At 39.9% G+C, this 22,590-nt stretch overlaps 1 long non-coding RNA gene across 1 annotated transcript in view; it reads left to right on the top strand.

Annotated features, from left to right (window-relative positions):
• The first annotated feature begins 13,008 nt into the window (after positions 1-13,008).
• The window catches only part of LOC111934017 (uncharacterized), a 90,063-nt gene continuing 80,481 nt past the window's right edge, over positions 13,009-22,590 (top strand). Inside the window, exon 1 of the long non-coding RNA XR_002866963.2 lies at positions 13,009-14,186. This is a non-coding gene — a long non-coding RNA (uncharacterized LOC111934017). The remainder of the gene's footprint in view (positions 14,187-22,590) is intronic.

The following is a 22,590-nucleotide window of genomic DNA, read 5'->3' as shown; positions in this document are numbered from 1 at the left end:
AGATATTTTGCACTTCTGAAACCAGAATAATTTTCTCTTCAAGGCTCTGACATCACCACTCAGCTACAGGGATGCTCTTGATGGACACTATCAGAAGCAAAGATGGGCTGAGAGGCCAAACATCCCAACCAGCACTACCCTGTTTGCACCCCACATAAACCCTTAATAAAATCCCCAATAAGGGACACCTAAAGCACATCGCTGTTAAAGCTGAATTTTTTCCAAAATTAATGTTGTTTTCCCCAAAAGCCTTTAAGTATTGTCAATATATGTAATATATAGCCTTTTCCATGGCACGGAAGGCTTTTCACAGAGTGATTTCTTCCCCTTTGCCCCTTCTGATATCAGGAAAAGCAGTCCCATTTGGTTTCCAGAGGGTGACCTGATCATCTCCATGAGCTATGGGCATGTTGGGAGAGGAGGACCGCCCTCTTAAATTACAAATTCTTGTCAGACTCAGTGGGTGAGAGACCCACGTGCCCTCATCTGGTCACAGAGCACAGCACACTGGCACATTAGCTTCTGAAGCTGCCTTTTCAGTGCTGACCTTTATATTAATGCTAATAGGGTTTGGAGAAATAAAATGTAAATTTGTCTCTAAATGGATTAGTCTAGGCTGGGGGTGGGAAAGAAGGGTGCAGGAGGGGGTATTGCTTGGAGCATTCGCACTAAAATTAAAACATTTATGTTCCAACACTTAATTTTATTAGTGGCACATTGAAGTTGCCTGAATGCATAATAACATCTTTCAAGTCCACTCTGCTCTAGTTCAGAGTCTAAGTGTGTGTGCTTGCACACGGTGCCTCCCCAGTTATACATTGTATTTACCTGTTTATTATTTATCATCCACAGCCTTTTCCTCTCCCATTTTGTCATCAGAGATGTTTGTTGGTTGTTGCATCCCAAATTCACCATGGAAGGAAATAAGCAGTCTTGCTTATTGGGAAAGAAGGTTAATTGGTGCTTACCAGTGCTTTACATAAGAGCAGATCTTCAGAAAAATGAGTAAGCAGCTGTGTTTGCACCTTTTACTTAGTGAAATTTGCCCAAAATGAGCAAAGATTGGTTGTAATGTCTCTGAAGGAAGAGTGAAAAGGGAAATATTAACCCAACAAAGCACAGTTTAGCATTTGTTGAACCATTAAAGCACCTTCCTGTTCTGCATGAACCCCAAGAAGTGACTCTCCACAAGCAAATATGGGAGGGTTAGGAGCTTTTTTAGATATTGGTGATAAATCCCTCTTCAGCAGGAAAAGTTTGTGGCTCTCCCACATGGTGTAATTAGTTTTTCTCCTTTTTACAAAATAATTATCAGTGGGAACTATACAGTTTCATCAAAATCAAAACATTTCCATAGGAATAGATCAGCTGGGGCAAAAAAACTTTTTGAGAAGTTATGATATCTCATTTTACCAACATCAAAACATTTCTGTCAATTTCACTTAAATGTTTATATTAAAATATGAATTTTCATGTTCTGTGTTTACATATTTTCCTTAAATTGGCACCTAACTGGTTTTTAACATTTTAATACTGTGCACATTTTTCAGAGCACCTTTTTTTTTTTTTTGGCTTGGAAAAGATAAAAATTTCAGCTATTCGTTCTGACAGGGACCCAGGTTTTCCGAAATGTCAGCATTTCTTTGGAATAGAACCTCTGGGTCGTAGCCAGGTCTAAGTCCTTCTTATTGTAAATGAGGCCATATTCATTAGACATCCAGCCATGGCACACATATCTTACAGGAATATATATCTCCAGCACGGTGGCTGGGCCAAGGCAGGGATCAGAATTGGCACGTGGGGCTGACGTGGATTCATTCCTAATGAAACACTTCTAATGTAAAAGTGACTAAGCCAGCAGCGTGCCAGAAAAACAGCTCTAAAATCTTATTGTTTTCAAGATCTGATCTCTGGAGTTGTGTCTAAAGCCACTTGTAGGATTCTATATGCTGACAAAATCCTATAGAATGACAAGAAGCCTTTCTCTTTATAAGGGAGTGCTGTAGGATTTTTCCATAACTAGGTAACCCCCAGGTTAAATGAACCAAGTGATTCAGCACAGAAACAAAAAGTCAGGCTGGGGAAGTGGGAGGAGAAAGGAAAGCAGCAGTGATTTGGGCTCCTTGAGGCTGCCTGAGCTGAGGGTGGTAGCTGTGCATTAGATTCGGTTCAAAACATGATGCAGATGTGGAGCACCGAGGTACTGTATATACACACAGGGTCCTGTAAGGTGAAAAAAGGGGGGCAAACAGCAGATCATTCAGTAGTTGAAAAGTATCTGATTGCCTAATGTAAACTGTGATTAGTGGCTCGGTGCCTGGACAGTGAGTACTTCGCGGGCCCCCAAATACAGTCCCCAAATCAGCGTGTGTGCTGCCAATCTGTCAGGCAGCCCAGCTGTAACACTTTCTGGCATTGCAATGTCCTCAGCTGGTTTGTGTCAGAGCTGGCCAGTGCGGGGGGAGGCTTTCCAGAAGTTGGCTATTGAGTGTCTGTCTGCCTGGATCAAGGGTGTTGCCAGTTTGACATCCCAGCGAGGGGCCGCCACATCTGGCCGCAGAGCCATTAGGAGAAGGGAGAGCTGGGGGTGCCTGGGAGGGGGCAGCCCTGCAGGGTTCAGAGCTGGGAGACACCCCCAACAGCAGCAAAGGCCTGAAAACACGGGACTTCTGGAGAAAGCTGAGACCACTGCATGGAGAAAGGTTTTGAAGTGCTCGGAGCACAGCCTAAAATTCACAAGTGGCATTAAACTCCCGAATCAAATTGGGTCTCAAAGCCCTAAGCATGCAGACCTCTCGCTGAGCCTTTTCCTCCCTGTTACAAATTGATATTTTATTAGCTCAAAGCCAGATGCTTCCCCTTAAAACAGATTAATCTCCAGTTCATCATATCACCAGAGACTGAGTGAGGCAAGGGGTAGCAGCCGTGCCAAACACATGTGAAGAGAACAAGACCCCCAGGTACTGCGGGAGGAGAAACAAAGAGAGGAAACAAATATTTTCTTTTTTTTTTTTTTCTTCTTTTTTTTTAATAAAGCACTAGTCTGTTTTATGTGATACCTTCAATTTTCCTCAGTGAAGATGGGGTTGGCCCAAAACCCACACAGCTGCCCTCCCAGGTACACAGAAGTGGTTACTGCTGCACAAACCCCAGTGTTCCCAAAGGATAAAGCTGTTCCCATGTAAGGGACAAGGCAAGGACGAAATGGGCCACAGCAGAGAAGAGCCTGGAAAAGGATTCTTTAAGAGGATCTTGAATCAAGGGTTAATTGTTTCCAAATGATCACTGTGAGGGAGACTATTATGGGATGGGACCCATTCAGGATTGGTTTAAAGCTGCTGGTTAGGTACCTTAAAAGAGGGCTAAGCAGCAGCAGCTGTTTTACATTTAAAGTGACTGAAGTGAGTAGTGAATTACTGTGGGAGACAAATGAGCCCATGACATGATTGGACCTGGGACGGCTCTCCCAAGTGGCCACTTGTTTCATGAGAACTCCCACCCCCAGGCCCTGCATTTGAGTATCAAAGGCACAAATAGCACCAATTAATTCAGATTAGCCCAAGAGAGAGCAAGCAGCCAGGTTAGCTGCCTCTTTAAGGATGCAAGAACCTCTCTTGCTGTCATCTCTCCCATCTTTGGGGTGCCCCTCTCCACTCACAGGTTCTTGTCTTATTCCAGATTGTTTCTTGAGGAACTCAGTGGTGTTAAAAGAGAAGCCAGCAAGGCAAGAGGAACTGTCTTGGTGTAAACTCTCCCTGAGCAATGAGTTATTAACGAGGCAGTGTGCAGGGGCCTTGTGTTTTCTGTCCAGGAGTTCAGGGCCCTGGCACTTTAGTTCATCCTAATAAATACACAGAAAGGTTCAACTTTTCTCAGGATTCAAGAAAAATAAGATTAGAATTAGGTGTCTACAGCTGGGGTAAACTGTCTGGTCTATGTTTACCAAACCAAAATCCAGTTTCTGCCAGACATGTTGGACTAGCCACCTGCTGTTTTCTCCTTTTTTATTTTTCTTCATTATTATTCTATAAAACCCCAAATCTGTCATATAAAAACCTTTACTCTAACAGCTAAATGCAGCTTCAAAGTGCCCAGAGCCATCTGAGCCCCTGCTTTGGGATTGAACATTGAGTTTTGGTGACTTCCTGGCCATACCAAGGGTTTGCGTCAGCCTTCCCAGAATCAAGAGGAAGAAACAGTCCTGCCTGCTATTTACCAACCTGCATTAGTCAAAATACTGCATTTTAAAGCCCCTTAAGTTGTTATACATCATCATATAAGTCATCACAAAATAGTGAGTATGAATTCCTAAGAATTATGTTGACATGGAAATTGTCAGCAGAAGTGCTGGAAATTTACATCTCCTCATATATCTGTGCTCCTATCCTCCATAGAAATTAACATATTATAACACTAATATTTCAAGGTAATGTTTTCTCATGAGGATGCCATATTTTATCAGTTAATATCATCTGTGTAAAAACTATTCAATTACAGTATCAAGCAACGTGTGATTAATACTAATATCACTAATGTAATGGCAACTTTGTAAGGTGTCATCATAGCTGTTCAGGCAGCTGGAAATGGCAGGAGGAGGAAAAAAAAAATCATTCTTTTTAATTAAAAAAAGAAAAGTTCAATATCCATGAAAATGAATGGCCAGTGATATCTGGAGTGTTGTTCTACCCTGCCTAGAGTGGAAGTTGGGCCACAGATCTTAGTGGAACAAGGATTAGACTCCACAACCTTCATGCTGATGTGCTCAATCTTGAGCTTCATTCCTTGTATCCCTATATTATTAACTGTAAGCACGGCAGGAACTCAAGTCTTTTACACAAGAAGCAAGAAAACCATGGCTGAAATTCTTATTGTATTATGATTATTCCAGAGGTGCTGCTGAAAAGTCCTTGGATGCTCTTTTTTCTCTGCTTTTACCTACACACAGAAAAGCACACTGCAGGAATGAGGGACCTGGGGCAGAAAATTGTACAAGGATTATCAAGGTGTGAGGAAACCTGAGCTGGAATCTGTCTTTCCTAGGAAACACAATATTTTTTTTTAAACAGCAATAACCCTGCTTTGTCCCTCTGGATCCTGAGTCCTGTGAAGGACAGGGTTCTCAAGAGGAAGAATCTTAGTGGAGCTCCCAAAAGGCACAGAAATTAAGAAAGAGCCAGGATATCATCAACTGTTCACAAAGCTAAAGCTTCTAAAACAGAGAATGCTTGTAACACACCATTGCAGAGAGAATAGCTCCCCTTCTCCCTTAACCTGCAGGTTTGTTGCCAAAACTGAGTAGTTTTGCAATGAATAATTTATTCCAAATAATTTCCCTCTTCAGGAATTGTCAGAAGGGGATCATGAACCTTTTTCATGTGTGTGTTGTACATACCACTGACACTGTCCAAGGGAGTCATAGGAAAGCTGTAGGATTTGTATCTCACATGAGCCAAGTTTTCCAAACCTTCTCCCAGCCTTTTGCCCAAGGGTGAATTCCAGGCTATTCACATAGATGTGAGCCCTTTTGGTCTGTAGCTCATCCACATGCATATTCACAATTTAAAATTCAAGCTGTCTTGACAAGATGCTTAGGTCACATGGGCCATATCTGTTCCCAAATTGGAAATGGGTGATTTGGAACCAGCTTCCCAAACCCGCCCCCACATACAAAATCCTCTTCCCACAGAAAAATCTCTATCACACTCCTGAAGCTCACTTTTTCAGTCATGTTCCTGTTCATGTACATCTAAGAGAAGATTCATGGGAAATGCTGAAAAACCTGGCCCAAGTGAATTGGTTTGAATGTTAGGATAGTACAAAACCCAGTTTTGGCAGCATTCCCCTAATTTATTTCACCAATTTAGGCAGATTTTACAAAGGCAGCTGAGCAAAAAATGAAAAGGGGACTCTAACAATTCTGAATCGTAAACACATTTTGAGCAGATTGTGCAAAGCAATTCAACTAAAATTAGATTATGAAAAGTACACTAAGTAAAACTGTATTATGGAAATGTTATGAAATTAATTAATCTAAGAAGCAGCATTGCCACCAGCATGTGCTGGCCCTGTAAACTCCTGAGTGCATTTGTTCCACTCTCAGCCTTCATTCCAGCTGAAGTTAACACGAGTCAGAGACGTGACATTTCTGGGTCTGTGACCCCAGTGAATATTGTGACCCATTAGAGTTTTCCATTTGAGCCTTAATTTGAGCCTGGTCAGTGACACTTGCATCCACTAAGAATTTCTCAGGTGACCACAGGGTGACAGCTAGTTACAACCAGTTCAGCATTTCTTTAATGGGTTTAGTTACCAGTGTGGGTTGTTGCTCAGCTAAACCAATAAATAATGTATTTTCAATTAATAGACAAATCTTAGAAGGATTTGTACAATATGTAGGGCTAAATGAAGAAACACATTATAATTATATGGTAATTTGTTAAAATGATCATTAATACTTCTGATGTTAATTATCTAATGGCAGAAAATTACTGAGGGTAAAAGTAATTTGCCCTTTGTAATTGCTTATTAGGTTGTAGGATAATCATTTTGTTTTCTTTGCATAGCACTATTTATTGCCTTTTTCTTCTGACAGTAGCTGAAGTGTATATGAGGTCAGAAGTTATTGGATAACTTTCCAAAGAAACAAGACCACATTTTTGGTTGAAGGTCAACAGAGGGCATCAACCACAATTTCTACATACAGTCCTCATTTTAAAAAAAAATTTGGAAAGAACACAATACAAAGTGAAAATCATACTTTTGGTTATAGACTATCTGCACATAATTATACAAAACAACCATTTATGAGTGGTTCCTGCAGAGAGCAGGGAGCCACACATGGTGCCCTTGTACTCCTGGCTCTGCCAGGGATTTGCTGTATGACTTTGGGTGAGATGCATGACATTATCTGCAGTTCATCACAGCTGTGTACGTGACTGCCCAAAAAGGAGCTTCTGTGCCAAAAATTATTATGGATTTCACCTCTGTTCATTTTTCCCACCTTAAGGGTGAGTAAATGATTCCTCAAATGCAGGGGCTCTGATTCAGCTCTTCCCTCAAGTTAATCAAGAGTAGATTTTAAAGGCATTTTTTTTTTCTGAGAAACATGTTCCCAGAATATGTGTTAAACTCTGAATAACTTATTGGGACCACAGAAAGAAAAAGTCAGAATCTTTTGGTTTAATATTCTTGAAACAAATAATTTCTTTTTCCTTTTTTTTTTTTTTTTTTTTTTTTTTTGTTGCAGAAGGATATTTTATATTTTTAGAACAAGGTCAAACTTACATTTTAAAAGTTTAACATAATAATTAATAACTTTCAACTAAAAATAAATGAAGCATTTCATGTAATGCATGGGTTTTTTTCCAGATTCAATTTCAGTCAGAAAACTGAAACTTCTCTTCAATTTTTTTTCCTTTTATTTTTCAGAGAGCAAACAGAAAAAGAAAGAAATAAATAGAAAAAAAAATAGGGAAAAATAAAAAAACAGTTTGCTTGCTCTTTTGCATATATTGAGTATTCCTTAAAAAGCATTGACATTTGAAAATGCATCCCCAGATGGCTTCTCACAAACCACACAGAAACAGAGGTGAAGAGGGCAGGGTAGAACCCAAAGTAGGGAGGACTCTGCAGCAGTGGGACTTGGGGGTCAAGGAAGCAAAAGCAGGAATTAGAGGCAATGGGACTACTGGGAAAGAGGGGGCCCCAGAGCAAACTTCCCCTCACATAACTTACATATGCCTGTAAACCACACTGCTGAGGAATCACAGTTTTTATAGATAATCTGTGGGTGATACATAGGACAATATGGTATTCATCAAATTCCTATCAGGAGCAATCCTGCTGAAGTACCAGGGGCTGCACAGGCAGGAGCCAGATGTGAGGAGTCAGGATCAGGCCCACTGCACATGCACACAGGCTGCCAAGAATGCAGTGTTTTGATACCAGTTTGGGAAAGGATCCTCCATTTAAACCTGGAGTTCAGGCTGACTTTATTAAGACCTGTAAATATGGAAGTTGTCATCAGCAGAGCTCGGTTAGCATGTTCCCAGGTGAAAACTGATGTCTTGTGAGGGTTAGGGGTGAATCTCTATCCAGCAAAGCATCACACACGTTTGCCATCGTGACAGCAGATTTTCTTGCAGAATGATGCCCAAATGCAAGTGATTACGTGGGGTGTAGTGAGAAGCACTAGGGCCATTCACACATAATCACAGAGTAGATGTAGCAGAGATGGGTGTCAGCCAGCCTCCGGATCCAAGCACATTTGGATGGGAGAGAAGTTCAGATCTTGATCCAAACTTTGTTGTTCAGACCTGCCTCTCGCTGTCAGGAGGTGGCTTCTGGCCAACTCCATCTTCCTTGAGTGATCTCACTTCACCAAACAACAGGTGGGATGTCCATTTAACTTAACTGGCGGGAAAAAAAAAAACCCTCATCCTTAAGCAGATGCTATTTTTGGTGGTCTTTAATAGGCGCGCGAGGGGAATAGGAAGATAATTAGCCCTTTTACGCCACTTCTCCCCATACGCCTCAATTTTCCAGCTTGCTCCCTTTTTCCGTGGCGATCCCCCCACTCAGTGTTCAGGGGGATGCTGACAGTCTCCTTTTTGGATGCTCAGCCTTCTGGAAGGCTTTGCTCTCTGCAGGCGGAGCTGTCTGGCACACAGCCACCGACAGCGAGCTGGAGTTTGCTCTGAAGTCCCAGTGCAATCATGCACTGTCTGCTGCCTGCTGCTCCACAGTGCTGCAGGAGCTTAAAAAAGACTCCTCCAGCCCTGTCAGAAAGACAACCGAATTATTAAAGCAGCAGCTCTTCAGGTCTTCAGAAGGACTGTGGGAACCAGGGGCAGAAACTGATGGCAAAGAATTATCTGCCCCTTGCTCTAAAATGCAGTGGAGTAGGAGGGATGTGGATGTTGCAGGAGAAACAATGCCAAACATTGCTGTCTGAATGGTGTCACTGTAATGCTTGAGTGGTTCCAGGTCCCTTCTATCCCTTGCTGTGGTGGCTTTGGACTGTCCAAGTTTTAAAAATATCCACTCCTGGCCTCTGTTTAGCCTCTCTCTTTCCCACAGACCCAGGAAAGTGTGGTAATCCTTGGAGAAATCCACATTAAATTAAAACAGCGTGCAAGAATCTGTTTTCCCAGTTCTACCCCTTGAGATGGAAGCAATGGCAGCATCCATAAACAGCAACCTGAAAATCATCTGACACCTATGGATCCCCAAGGCTCTTTGGTGAGGTACAGAGCCTCGTGCGAGAGCAAAGTTAATGTGTGACTTGTTAAAGGCAGAGCGAGGAGAAGGACAAAGGTCTCTTGGCCATGTGCCTGTCCCACTCTCTCCCCCTGTTTCACTATAACTCAAAACTTAATAATATTTGCTTGTTATTAAGCATTAACATCTTAACCTTAGCAACCTCATTCCCTACTCACTTCTGAATGCTCTGCACTATATTATATTCCTATACTAATTCTGTATTTTTTTGAAATACCACCAATTTCAAGTGATTGTCTTTTTAACTAGCCAGTTTCTGAACACTGAGACTTTTTATGTGGAAGACAGCCAACATCCATCTTTGCAGAAGTCAGGCCCTAAACTAAGAACCAAAACCACAAACCAGCCCTGAAATCTTTGGCTTACTCCATCCCTAGGCATGTCGTTGCCTAGAAAAGGCTTAGTCACAGCAATTTCTAGATTGCTAAGCTTCCCACTGTCTAGTTTCTTGGCTAAGGCACCAGAATTCTCGTGTTAACAACTTATGGAACACTTCTCTGTCTATACAGGAGCATCCTCTTTAAGGTGGTGACATAACCATACACTCAGCTGGTTTTTGTTGTGTTTTTATTTTTCTTTTTGGGAGGAGAGGGATGTGTGGAGAGGGCTCTTTTCATGTCTGCTCTTCACAAATGCTTTCCTTCAACCCTTGCAGCTTCCACAGCCCCCCTGCACTGCCCTGCTTGACTCTGAGCATCCTATTAACCCAGCAGCTTGGCTTAAAAAACAGCAAGTCAGCATTTTGCTGGCAAGATGTATTATTTTATTAATAAGAAATATAAACTCTTGCAAGCCTGCAGTAGGAAAGAGGGTAGAGAAAGCCAACTAAGTCAACGAGAAGCACTTTTTCCCCATCTCCGGGCAAGCTCACTAGGACACAAGACATCATATCCCACATTATCCAGCAGCCCTCTGAATGAACACTTCCCTCCCTGTGACAGAACGTAAACTGCTTTAGCCTCACTCTCCTCCTGACAGACCTTCTAATTATCTCAGCTGTTTACAGCGCTCAGGCCCTCTGCTACCAATTTCTCCATTATTCTGACAGTCAACAAACTAGACCTATTAGAGCACAGCACAATTCTTGCCCAAGGCAGGAACTTTGTGAGACCACAAATCGTCTCGGTATTAAAAGTCGGTGCATAAGAACTGCCCTCAGCTTTAGCACTAAATTGCTGGTTTGGAGACATTCATTGCTGTATATTGTATTTCCACTATATTCTGCTTTAATAGACTTCGTGCTGAAGTGTGTAAGAAGAGTTTTAAAGCCTGAGGTGGCAAGTAGAGCTTTTTTTATTTTTTTTATTTTTTTTTTACCATTTTATATATTTTTCCATCTTTTTTGTTTGTCACCTTATATTGCGAGGTTGGCTCACATACATAAAACAACACTGCAGTCATGCAGGAATATCTAACAGTTAGTGGAAGGCAGAGATTTTACCATTAGAAGTTCAACAACAGGGTTTGGGCAATACAAGATTTGTTATTCTTTGATTTCTACAGGGCCTCAGATTTAAGATTATTTCTTTCGTGCTTTGGAATATTTTATTTTCCTATTTGGCAAAGCTAACTTGGTTTTGTTCTTCTAATCTTCTGGTATCAAAGTAGTTAGGGCCCAGTAAGAATAATAGGTAGAGAGGGAGATTACAGTTTCTATTAATAATTTGCATCCATTTGTTTAAGCAATGTTTATTCAGCAAGCTCTTAGAAAATTGTGTTTATTAATTAGTGTACACAACACTCTATAAAGTATTTATGTATGGCCTATCTCCAGATTTCTCTTAGTTTGAGTTAGTACAGACCCAGGATTTATCGTGACTAAACACATAGGAACCATCTGATTCAGATATGCATGTATCTGAAATCTGGAATAATTTTCAGTATTGTCCTAAATTCAAGGTGTCTGCAGGTTCCAATCTCCCAGGTTACCTACCAAGGTGTAGAAATAATTCCAGATGTCTAAGATGTACATTATTATCAAGCTGATATCAATGACTAATACCACCAATTAGCCCAAACCACAAAAGCTCCAACTATATTTTCCTGAGCAATTTGATTGACCCTAACACAGCTAGGAATACTCTTACAGTAAATTTCATTCAGCCTTCTATTTGCCAAGCAAAAGTGGTTACATTTATGAAAAATTAAAGCTTGTAAATTGAAAAAAATCTTTTAAAGACCAAACCAAAGAGAAAATACATAAAATGTACATACACACCACTTCATTTAAATGGTGTGTTGGAAGAAACGTGTGCTTTCACTGAACTATGTTACTTCTGCCTGCTGGAATGCTGGAATATAAAATTACATGTTATATTAGATTCTACTGAATGTGAATTCTTCCTTCGAGGCATTTATAGCAAAATAAAATATTTTCCAATGAAGACTCTTTGAAAAGTGACATTTCTTTCAGCAAAAACTTCCTGAAGACAACTTCCAGTTTAGAGATGCAGGGCTGGGTGAGTTGTCACCTAGTCAATCACATGAAGTCGTGTCCTGGACATGGACATCATGGAACAACAGAGGGAAAGCCTTAGCACAGGATTTGTGGTAAAGACTGCTGCATTCCTGTGAGATCAGTGTCAGTACTAAGGCAAATCTAACTCAAAAGCTGACCATTTAATAGCTTTAAAGTGTTCAAAGTTCTTAAGTTCTTCCAAACACGGCTTTGAAAGAGAAATGTGTCTGTGTTGTGCCGTGGTTTCACGTTTCATCTTGCAGGATGTACTAATTTGGGCTAAATACTTCTGTGACTTAGTCAAACAAAGCTTAAACCAAATTGTGGAGCCACATTGCTCTAAACACAGGTAACTCTGGGAGAACTGTGTGAGATTTGAAGTTTTGCTACTGGGATTAGGAGCAGCTCTAATGATTTCCACAGAACTTGTGTGAAATGTAAATTAGCAGAGTCTAGAGTCATTTGTCATCCTTTTAAATCTGTTTCCAAAACTTGATTTCCTGTTCAGAAGAAGGGCATGTCCCTGGGTCAAAGCCAAGCTGGGAGCAATCAGGCCCTAGATGGCATTTCTACTTGGCTTTGGATCAGATTCTCCAGTGGGATACCCTGGATTTCTGCCTGCCAAAGAACTTCTTCTATGCACAGAAGACTCATGTCCACAGTCATAACCATGTCTGGAGTATCTGTAATGTAGCAATGTTATTTTTCTCTACCCTGACAGAAAATACAGGTTTCTGCTCTCAGAAACAAGAAGGAATCAGAGTAAAAAATGAAAATGCCAGAACTCCTTGGACCATGATGGATGGAACTGGTGTCATGCAATGGGAAATAAACAGAATCATTGAATTTTAAGATGAAAGCAAGAAAGATTGGTTAATATTAGTTTTAGGGGGCCTGTATATAAATAAATGTATTAAAATATTATTTAAAATAGTCTAATCAGATATTGCACTTTAATGGTTACTTATTTTTTAATCTGAAAAAGAAAACATGTTGACAGGGCATACAAGCCCTTTTCTAAGTTGACCTTAGTGAATTAATTTACTGGTAACTATTTTCAAAGTATGTCTTAAGTAAATAACACATGAAGTAATTGAAAGAGAATTTCAGGCTTGCAACCACAACTATTTGTAGTGTAGACCTTAGTCTAAGCTTTGGGTTCATCCAATTATGGTATCAAATCGTTGCCATGTATACGATCAGCCCCAAGCGTGTGGGATGACAGTCAACACATCAGCCAGAATATTTGTAGGCAAGTCATTATGCACTGCAATCTTTTCAGCTCTCAAAAAACTAAGCAGGAATTGTTCTCAAATCTTGGCAAAACAGGCAAGCTGCTTAGTAACATGGTTTGGATATCAAGGATATAATGAGCCTTCTTCTGAGACCTTGCAGAGCACCAGGGAAGTGCTGGCATTGGAGGCTGTTTCAGACACAGCCTGTTTTAACTGCTGGTCAAGCCTCTGTGGCACTTTTCACAGCTAAAATATTAATTTTGGTCACCTAGCCAGTACTATATTCAGAAAATGGTAGTTTTTCTATCTAAAATTGCTGCTCCAAAATATAACTGGAAAATATATTTATTCCTCCCTCTTTCATGCCCTAGACCACTGAGAGACAGTTTTGGCTTTATGATTTCTGGTCTGAACCCCTTTCTAGCTCCAAAATTAATTAAACCAAACCTGTGGTATAGACTTAAATTGATATTGGCTTCTGGAAAAAAAAAAGTAACCCTTGTCTATTATGGGAGGCTGGCAGCAACAGATTACATATTTAGGGAGCCTTGTTCCTGGTCGTTTCTGCAGCTTTCATTAAAAAGATATGCATGCTAATCGTGGAAATGGGAGGCAACCTAGAAAAAAGATGTATTATTATGAGAGGCTGGGACATTGTATTTGTGCATACAGCAGGGAAAACTATATTGAAATGAGTGCTAAAAACAGCCCAAGAGCGATGTGGGGAACGACGAGGAGGAAAATCCAGAGCCGGAGCATCGTAAGGGGAGCAGCGGAGTTGGAGTCAGAGATGCAGAAAGGAGAACAGGTGAGGGTCAGAAAGATAGAAAGGAGAGAGAGCAGCACTGGGAGAAGACATGAGAAATTAGATCAGAATCTAAAAGCACTCAGGAGAGCAGGGAAAAAGGCAGAAATTAGAACAGGAGCTAAGAGGAGAGCCGAAGAGGCAATAAAAACTCAAGGAGGAGAAAGAAAAACTGCAAGATGAAGAGAGGAGGACAGGAAAAAAAGGGCAGGAGATAAATATGAGGCAACATAAAAGGGCCTTGATCTCCAGTTTGTAAAGATGATGTGATCTGTGGTGTGAAAGAAAAGAAATACTTTGCATTTTTTGAAATGGCCACGAAGAGAGGACCAGGCTACATCTCCGAAATCAATATCACATTTTATGCCTGCTGCACCCTTCACGAAGAATCAAGACAACATTGATTCAAGTAAGTAATATTTCATTGAAAACTGATCTTTGATTGCACAGCTGCAAGGGACTGGCTCTGAAAGTCCCTCGGTGGTGGCTGTGCTGAACAGGTGTCGTTCTCGGGATTGTGTCAGAAGTGATGTGGCTTCATTCCCGGTCCGTGGAACACGTGGAGAGCAGAGGACACGTCACTTTAGTCTTTGAGAGCAGAGGATGCTGCATCAGAAGGGCTGGCCTGCTCTCTAGGGTCATTAGTCTGTGTCTGTCAGTGTGTGGTGAGCAGCCTGGAAGGTTTGCTTTGTCACTCTATTCATTTCAAGCGGTGAAACGATTATTTTAAGATAATTAGAAAAGCCTTAGACCGATATTTTAAATCTGCTTTCCTGATCAATTGTAGCAGTGTTAGAGCTGGTGTGCAGTCATGAGGCACAGGACCATCTCCCCAGACTGCAAGGCCAGGCTCTTGTAATGGAATTAACTGTTTCTGAGACATTTTTTCCCAGTATTTGAGAATGTAAATTCTCCCCTTGATTTTATTTCCCTGGCCACTAATTCTCTTGGGAAAACAGATTCACTGTTTTGCTAGCTAGTCTTGATGTGTTTCAGCTTCTTTATACCACAAAGGGTGACAGTGAAACAGTTTATAGCAAAATCTGTGTTGAAATTCCCTTTTGGAAATTTACTTTCTTATCTTGATAAAAATCAAAACCTGTGGGTAAAAGGCTATGTTGATGGGGAGGGGGGCACAGAAGATTTTCAGACATAAACCTCAATGTAGCTCTTGAAAACTGGTTTGTCCCAGTCAGGATATTTACATCTGAATTTAGCTGGAGCACTAATGCTTTATATACTCCCACTGAGGAGTGTCACACAACTCAGGGACACTGCAGATTTATTTCTGCCATTTTTCTTGGTCCTTTTGGAGAAATGTAGCCTCAAGCCCTGCACTTACAAATTCTGGTGATTATTTACCACCAGGAAAGCTGCAGTGCAGGATTTTATTGTCACAAAATGAAATTATTTGGGCCATCTCAGAAAAGTCAAACTTGGAATTCTGTTTCAACAAGGTAAAAATATTTTGTTTCAAATGGCAATGCATAAACAAAATATCTCCACAACATTTCAAACTGCCAATGAGGAAACAAGGACTCCACATTCCATGTGGGGATGAAGGCAAGTGTTGAGATGCTGACTGTGACTCCATAAATCAGTTCCTGTGTTAACTCAATTCTCCACTGGTACAGCATCTCAGAACTGCAACTGAAAATTCATTTTGAGAATTAAGTAAACAAAAACACATCTGAGGGAATGATAGGTGAGGCCTGTGAACCTGATCTCCAGGATAAGCCTAATTTCAGGAGTGTGTGGTGGTCCTACCTCCAAAAAAGCTGGTCTAATGGAAGAGCTGAGTCTTGGCCTTTGCAGGAAACCTTGAGACTTATTTTGGGAAGCTTTTAGGAATGCAGCCCTCAAGCAAAGCTGAGGCAGTGTGTTACAGCAGGGCCACAGGAATCACTGGCAATTTCAACTCTGAACATTTATCCCCATGGTCAAGAGAGAAATACGATCTTGGAGAGCATGTTATTGTGAATAACAGCAGTTTGGCTCTGGTGGTGCCAGTGAGGATGATGGGGAAGGTTCTCTGCAGTCAGTGGTGATCCCAAGCCAGGGGCTTGGCAAAGGAAAGCTCCTGGTGTTTGTGCAGTTTTGGTCAGCAAAGGCTGCAAAGAGCTTCCAGTGGAGCAGTTCTGGTGTCTCAGCAGACAGTGGTGACCACTCTGAGGAAACCTGGCTTCTCAGCAGCAGGGAACCCTGAATCAGCACCTCCTTGGAATAAACATTTTCTCCCAGGCCTGGAATACCCAAGAACTCTTTGAGTTTGTGTACAATCAGGAGCTGGTCTGTCAGAGTGCAGTGTCTCTCTTTAAATATATCACCCCACAGGACAGGCAATTTTCTTTTCAAGTGAAATCCTGAGCATCACACAACTTCTCTCAAATTAAAGACAGAATGATAGTAATATATACACATATTTTTACAAATAGTGCATTTTTTTTCTCATATATGCATGCCCATTCTTCCACTCTTTCCACACAAAGACAAAAAAAGAAATATTTTGGGTGTTTTCCTGCTATTGAGTGACAGTGCAACTACTCAGATACAGATACAGTGAATGAGTTCAAATTTCACAGTAGCACTGTAATAGAAGCAGAACAAAATATAGTAATATCCTGGTTATTATGGATTTCTGACACATATAACTCTAAGCCATCTAACTTGCTCCAGAACTTGAAAATTGTTCAGCAAGCAGAATTGATAACTCTTAAAAAAATGAATAATAATATCCAGTCAGATCCTTTGAGCACAGTTAAAAGACAATGTCAAAAACTAACGTACAGTTATTGTTCAATAATAATTCAAAAAATAGCTGTAGAACTATTTTGAAAGAAGGGGAATTAGGAAGACAGTTTGCAGTGTTGAAAACAATATGAAAGACTTGTGGCCTAACAAAATACCAGATAAAATGATGCTGCATAGGTGTGCACATACACTTGTGTTGTGTATATGTTAAAGAGACAAAAAATTAACAACAATTGCAAAATTTATTCAGCAAATAGTGGGGGAAGATGCAATGGCTATTTGTCATGAATATAGGGTACTGATGAAAAGTGTTTGTCATATTTCTGATTTCCCTAAGCCTAATACAAATGTGGAGAAAGTGGCATGACCTGCTGAGCTGACATTAAAAGCTTTAAATTGAATTAAATTGGCAGAAACCTTCAAAAATTATCCTGGGAGGGGAAAAAAATTTCATGACAGAACATAACAGATGTATGAAATTAAGAGCATTTAGGATACATTATCTTTGCTGTATGATGGGAAATGTTTCTAATTGTGCTCACAGGGTGCCTTTAAGATGTGTTTTTGCTTAAAAAGTACTCTTTATTATCTGTTATGGATTTTCAGCAGAAATATATAGGCAAAAGAATAAAATGCATATTAAGATATATGTTTTTTGCAACAATCAACACATTTGTTGTCATTGTTCAGTGAAGCAAACTGTAAAAGCAGTTACTGAATCTACAGGAGTGGAACAAAAAGAAAAAATCTTATTGGGCAATGAGGAACTTGTACTGTAATGATGGATATGTACTCAGGTGCTTATGGGTGGTCTTGTACTTCAGATCAGCATTGAAATGTTTGGATTTCCAGGTACATCTGCACCTTACTTCCTGTAAAGTTATTGCTCTTCTTGTCCTGTATTCTGGATGCTCACTAAATCTGGTGATTGAGAAGCAATAGGAAATACTGCACGTGGATTTCACCATTGTTAATAATGTCTGTGCTGCCGGGCATCCCCAGCCAGCACTCAGTGTTCAAAGTCCTGCTCAGCACATAGTGAATACTGGATAAAAATGCAATGGGATTTCTCTTCTTGTTCTATAGAGCAGAATCTCAATTAGTTCTTCCTGTGTCATTTACTCACACAGATTTAAAACGTATTGAAACAAATTTCAATCAGAGGTATCTTCTAAAATTACAGCACTTCCTTTGGTGTTCACCAAGAGGTTCACAAATGGAGTTTTTCTAGCTAATGAATATGGTGTTGCAGGGTTTTTACTGCTTTTGATGCCTTCAATAGAAGTCATAATTTTAAGGCCAAGTATGACTGTCTAAACAATTCTGCTCATTTGCAGCATTGATTCTGGACCTTTCCAGATTTTTTCTCCATTTATGCTGATTTTCCATTTCCATTTCCTGATTTCCAATCCTGATGGGACTCCTTTGCTTACATTTTTTCTAGACAGAAGGAAAATTTCATCCTTGCACAGAAGACCTAGAGGTGTTTCTGGTCTGGGCTGCTACACTTGGGTTTAAGCTCCAGTGCCTCACATCCAGCCAGAGCTTTTTGTCTCGTTTTGTCAGGTCTTGTCATGCACAGCTTTTCTATGCTACATCAAATTTCTTTGCTTTGTCCCAAAATATAGAGTGTCATAGAATCATTTAGGTTGGACCAGACCTTTTAGGTCACTGAGTTAAAGCATTATTCTGACACTGCCAAGCCCACCACTAAACCACATCCCCTGTGAACACATCTCCATTGTCTCTTCTTGGCATCCTTGCCTTAGATGTGGAAAAAATCTAGAATGTGGTGATTTTCTGGTGACCTCACAGATTTTCTCCTTATCACAGTTCATGAGTTGGGAGTTACAGCTGTAAAAGCCATGTCAATCCACTTAGAGTAAATATTCAAAACCACATGGCATCTGCTAATCTTGGATGGAAATAGAATAAACTCTTTCTTTGTTGTAACCACAAGAACATCGAATGTTTACTAATATCAGAACTGGTTCAGCCCCTTAATAGTGAAAAGTGACAAGACATAGATTATTATCTCTGACATAAATTTGAGCAGGAAAAGATTCTTTGCAATGGAAACAAACACTAATGGAATAAAAATGACCCACGTTGTCCAATGGATGTCAGACCTAGGGAGTCCAGGATGACTTAGAACCATTCGGTTTCCATCACAGAAAGCAAATTGGCTGAATGAAATAACCTCTCATTCAGTTCTATATTTTTGTCACCAGCAGTAAAAATAAATAAATAAAACGATACAAAACCACTTTCCTAACTTTCTCCAAATGAAATCACCCAACTGTGTGATCATGTTTCAGGTCCATTGCTCAAAATCAGAAAGAAGAAAATAAATCAATTAAAAAAAGAAAATTACATGATCTAACTCCAAATTAGGATTATTCTGTTGCAGCCACATAACCTGCATTGTAAAGTCTGTGTTTTAATTCTCTTAGAGAATTTCCACGAGTAAAAGGAATATGCAATGAGTAAATAATCTATGAAATATTGTACATGTAAAAGATGAAGAAGACAAATATTTTTTAGAGTGAAAAATTGGTTTCAAAAGCAACACTAGAAAGAAACTGCTAAAAATCTAGTCAGAAAGTGGAACAGTTAAACAGATAAAAGGCTGCTAGCTGGGAACAGAGATCCAATTGCTAATTCTATTGAACAATGCACATAGCTCTGAGCTGATCTGTGAGAAGCCATCAGAAAAAACAGAGGAAGAGGAAAGTCATGGGCCAGAAAAATCATCCCAGAGTGTTGCAAATGGCCCAGAGGCTGTAGGTTGTGGAATGCAGTATTAGTTTAAAACTTAATGGCTTCATGAAGCCTACATGTGCAGGTAATGCATTAGACCCAGGAGATCTAGGCCCAAACTTTCCTCTTATTAAGACTTACCCAGAATTGCTTTGTATTTAAAATGATTTAAGAGTACAGTTTTTCAAACTGGATATTCATTAAAAAAAAAAAAAAAAAAAAGAAAAGAAAAGAAAAAGTCAGGACTGATTATTTTGAATTAAATAGTTTTATATTTGAACCAGTGAGATTATGTGATCTGTTGAGGGAAAAAATGCTATGCAGTGTAATCATATATAATATATACATTAGAGCAAATAGTTGTTTTGCTCTAATAAAACATGAATGAATCAGTGTTAACATGTAGCAAATTAAATCCTTCTCCTTCCTTGAAAAAAATCCCTTTCAAAGCTGTTATTTCTATAAGCCATTAATTTCTGGGTTAGGCTATGTGTTAAAGTGCCAAAAGAACTCATTGAAAAGGATATATTTCATTCAAAACAAGTAAACTTAGAAGAAAAAAAAAAAAAAGAAAGAAAACTAAAGAAAGCACAGAATGCTAACTTTAGCCTGAAGAAACCTTTTGATTTGGAAATCCCTTTAGATTGGAAACCCTTTAGTTAAAAAGTATACATCAATATTATTTTACCCAGCATGTTGCTTTTTAGTAGAGAGCAGACAAACCCACTGAGAATATTTCCATCATCTACTTGAGTGGGTTCAGAAAACTCTCTGAATATAAGAAAAATTATAAATTCATGGAATCATGGATTGGTTTGGGTTGGAAAGGGCCTTAAAGATCATCTCATCCCACCCCCTGCCATGGGCAGGGACTCCTTCCACTTGCCCAGGTGGCTTCAAACTCTGTCCAACCTGGCCTTGGACACTCCCAGGGCTGGGGCAGCCACAGCTGCTTTGGGCAGAGCATCCAAACCTTTATTTGCAGCAAATCTTTTGGGAAGTGCTCAGTGCTGACAATGAGCCCAGTGGTTACAGCAGGTCCCCTGCAGCGTGCTCAGCCCTGTTGTGTTGCTGGAAACTGAGGCACAAGGGTTGAGGGATGAGGGGGCAATTCAAGAGCAATGACATCTCACAGAGAACAAGTAAATTGATCCTGGTTATCCATCGAGTTCAGCAGGATTCTCCCTTGCAGTGCAATCCTGATGCCTCTGGGACAAGTAGGAAAAAGCCCAGAGTTTTGGAGAAGAGTGTCAGACCACAAGTCAAGGGATAATGTACTCTTCCTAAGCACATAAACAGGCACCAGCCACTGAAAGGGATAGTTTAGAGCATTACAAAGTATTTATTTTTATCAGTCTTTCTGTACTACTGAAATGTGGAGAGAATTCTTTCAGTAACCATTTCCCCAGATTGCACACACATACATTTGACACTAATGTAAAGTGCAGTGTGTTACTTGGTATGTCTCCCTTTAAAATACAAAGCACTCACCTCCTGCAGAGAAGTCTCCTGGGGAGCTGGCAGCTAATGAAGCCAAAAAATATCGGGGTTCATTAGGCATGCAAGCATTCTGGTAAAATCAAAGATCACTCTGGAACCCACTTGAACATATTATAGTTACCATTAAAATCATCATCATAGGATTTGATGTTAGTAAAACATATTGCTTAGGCTATAAAACATTCTAAACTAGTATCCCAAATGTCTTGCCTCAAGCAAGCACTTAAATTAAAGTTTCAGACAGCTGGCACTAGAATCAAAATAACAGTTTTGCACAAAGAGATTGGATAAACATGATTATTGTTTTCATAATTTATTTTGTCAACGTGCAGTATTGTGCCTTGATCCCTGCATTGTGCTTGGGCACAATTTCTTTCACTTTTCAACAGGTAACTATATTTCACTGAGAGGTTTTTTTTGTGTGTGTGGTTTGTTTTTTTTTTTTTTATAGAAAGCAATCCTAATTGATCTGCTGCTCTTGAATAATCTAATCCCTAATTAGTTGAGCCTGAACGTTGAGAAAGGCAGCATTGTGTGCTTTAATTAATTTCCATAATCTGGAATTTCTGTTTGCTTGCCTCATAAGATCTTTTGGTTTTCAAGGAGAGGGTAGCAGAACAATATCACTACTTAGCGTATGAAAAAGGGGGCAGTGTTCTGGATATTTGATACAGAGCAATTGCAACAGCTACAAACACGTAGTTCTTAATTAAGACTAAACCCATTTCCTGTTTACCTTGAGTAACAATTTTAAGATGTTCTTCCTGCATTTATTCCAGTTCAGCTGCTCCCTGCCTCTCAGGTGAAGTGAGGATGATATTCTTTCCTTTAATTTCAATTTAGTCCAGACATTCCAAACCAAGTAACTGTTGAAATGTAGAGAAATAAAGTGCCAGAAATGTGCTGCAGCAATCTCTTAAGCAAATACACATTTTCATAGACATATACCAAAATATTTTGCGTTTCAATCCCTCTTTCAAACACAAAATGTGGCTTCTTGAACAAATCTCAGCCATTTCTACATTCTTTCACTCAGGTGGTGAGACAAGAAAAGATCTTCCCCCAAAATGCAAACCTCCATCCAGCACTGAGGCACACAATTAGAAAGGAAGAACCAGGGTTAAATGAATCTCCTGCTTTGCAGACACAGGGAAGTGCCTGGACATTGCTGGAGAGTGCAAAGCAGTTTCATAATCCACAGTGCTCTTTTGTACTGTTTTGTAGCCAGTTCTTAAATATTTCTCAACATTAAAAAAAAAAAAAATCCTTCTTTTGGTAAATAGTTTTCTTGTGGGCTCCTTTGAATATTATCAGTACAGATTTTTCTCTCAAATGGGAAGATAAATGATGACTTTGTGAGGAGCTGAGCTCTCCTGCCTCAGTTTACACACTGCATATTGGAAATACATATACCTATTTTGTATATGCAGCATTCTACATATATTCTAGATATATATCTGCCTCATAAGGACGTTACAGAGTTTACAAAGAGCTGCAAATGACGTCAAGTCATTCTGTTGGAAGTATTTCTTGGACAAAATGCAACCCTCTCACAAATACAAATTAGAAATTACCCCCATTGCATTTACTAAGATCAGTGTAAATTTGCTGCACATGTGGGACTGAGAGCAAAACTCACCTCTGTTTATGCAAACTAACTGTGTGGTGTTTGCTAGCGTGAAAAATGGTCAGTCACTCTCACATTTGTGAAAAAGATTTATCAATCCAGCACAGACCAAGCAGGTGCTGTTCAAGGCTGCCCTTTGCTTTCCACACCTGCAGTAAAATAAACTTTGCTTCTC

This window comes from Cyanistes caeruleus, chromosome 13 (genome assembly GCF_971803275.1).
Source record: "Cyanistes caeruleus chromosome 13, bCyaCae1.hap1.1, whole genome shotgun sequence".
In the NCBI taxonomy this organism is placed as follows: domain Eukaryota; kingdom Metazoa; phylum Chordata; class Aves; order Passeriformes; family Paridae; genus Cyanistes; species Cyanistes caeruleus.
Note: the sequence above shows the minus strand (reverse complement) of the source record. Positions and strands in the feature narration are given on the sequence as shown.